Below are 2,253 nucleotides of genomic sequence, written 5' to 3'. Positions count from 1 at the left end.
TATATACGCCCTTCGACAGAAAGGAACACAGAAATATATAGAGAGAGAGATAGATAGTTAGATAGATATAGATATATATAAAACAAAACACTAAGAACATACACAGGGAAAAAACAGCATAGCGGTGATGTGGTACATGCAATGTATTAGTAAACGCTCAGGGAAGAAAAGAAACATGTTTTTACGTTTCGCGTCTATAAATATATATATACCCTGGAAGGCATAGATTTTATTATACCCTATGATATCTGAATGTTCAGCCTGTATTTCTTAAAAAAACTTAATTTAGTTTTTTTGTTTTTTTTTCATTTACAGGAATTACGGAATTCCTTTCTGACTTCAGGCCCTGACTTTCAAAGAGATTAATCCAATACTGGGCATCTTTATACTAGGTAAGGTTTAAAATTATATAAGTAATTTCACTTATTTTAAACGCTTTATTAATGCACATCCTGTTTTAAACGCATTCCTGAACTTTTTTTTCTCTTTGAATTTAGAAGTATTTTCTCACGTGTACTCTTCCACTACCTCTTTTTCCTCTTCCGTTCTTTCGCTCTCTCTCTCTCTCTCTCTCTCTCTCTCTCTCTCTCTCTCTCTCTCTCTCTCTCTCTCTCTCTCTTTCTCTCTGTATGTAAACATATCATATATGTGTGCATATATATATATATATATATATATATTTATACACACACATACTATACATATACATATATATAGATAGATACATATATGCATTTATATATATACACACACACTCGTACACACACACACACACACACACATATATTTATACAAATATATATATGCATATGATACATGCCTTGAGTTCAGTTTGGAAATCGTTTAATTAAACAGTTTCTATCATATCTACATCGCGTTTAGCTGTTACAAGACTGTTTATGAAATATTAAGCATTATATTCGTTACATTTTTCTGTAAGAATGTTTGTCTGAAGAACGCATCATTTCATTTCCTGTTTTACGCATAGAATGTCCTGTTTTATTTCTCACCAATATTCTTTATAATGTTTACGTGACGAGAATTAAAAATCTTAAGATATAGAATTTTATTTTACTTTCTCCTCATCTCTCAAACTTAGGTATCACTGTTTTTATAAGTTTTACATGGGAGTTCAGTATGTTCGTTTGTTAGATGTCAAATGACAGCCGATCGAAAAATCATTTCCTTTATATTCAATCTTTCCTTGGAATATACGTCATAGTATATGTTATCGATTCATAGAACATACTATCATACTGTCGTCTATTAGATTCTTATTATTAGCACTTGATGCACAGGAATAGTCAATTCAAAGAAAAAATAAAGGCACACATTTTATCAGGTATGTATTGTCATATTTTTTGCGTAAACTGATTGTAATTTTACAGAATTAAGATATTTAAAGTTTAAAAACATCGTTGTGAAATCACGTAATTTTCTGCCAGCAAATTTTGAATATAGAAATGTTCCCGGTAATTTGTGAATGGAAACCTATCATTAAGTAATAGCTGCATTTATTCTATCATGTGTTAGGTTCTATTGAAAAATATTATACAAACTTGCTTAACACACACGCACACTCACTCACGCACACTCACTCACGCACACACAATTATCACATAGCACACACACATGCGGCACACACATCATTTATATATATATATACACACACACATATACACACATACCAACACATAAACATACACACACATACACACACACACACATGGTTGGTAGAATCGTTAGCGTACCAGCCGAACTGTTTAGCTGTATTTCGTCTGTCCTTACAATCTGAGTTCAAATTAAGACTAAGTTACTCTTGGGTTAGAGGCTTAAATTCATATCCTGCACATTTAGCAGTGGTTTTTAGGCAATCGAATCCAATATGTCTCATTAAAGTCTTTCTATGGAACTATCTATGTCAATTATCAAGAAATAATATTTTAAAGTCGTATTAATTGTTCTCAAAAGTAAAAATGGGCCAGAAGAGACAGAATCTATTTGAACAATGCATGTAACACCCATCTTGAAGAGGATGCAACTAGCAATAAGTGCACATAAATACACAATATGCATCAGTTGAAGACGAAATCTGTAATTAACTGCTGAATAAAACTGGATAAAAATCTCAAAGAAGAGTTATAATTGTTAGTAAATGTGGCTAAGGTGTTAGGAAACACATACATTGCTGAACAGTATAGGTGTTTGCTAATACCCTAGTCATAGTAACAATTATATATATATATATATATA

The 2,253-nt window shown here is 31.5% G+C and overlaps 1 protein-coding gene across 1 annotated transcript in view; it reads left to right on the top strand.

Annotated features, from left to right (window-relative positions):
• Positions 1–2,253, top strand: part of LOC106873299 (neuronal acetylcholine receptor subunit alpha-10) — a 1,066,434-nt gene that overhangs the window by 258,246 nt on the left and 805,935 nt on the right. Inside the window, exon 3 of the mRNA XM_052975253.1 lies at positions 316–392. The gene's annotated coding sequence lies outside the window, so the exon portion shown is untranslated. The remainder of the gene's footprint in view (positions 1–315; positions 393–2,253) is intronic.

This window comes from Octopus bimaculoides, chromosome 1 (assembly GCF_001194135.2).
Source record: "Octopus bimaculoides isolate UCB-OBI-ISO-001 chromosome 1, ASM119413v2, whole genome shotgun sequence".
Lineage (NCBI taxonomy): Eukaryota > Metazoa > Mollusca > Cephalopoda > Octopoda > Octopodidae > Octopus > Octopus bimaculoides.
This window is presented reverse-complemented; position numbering and strand designations above follow the sequence as displayed.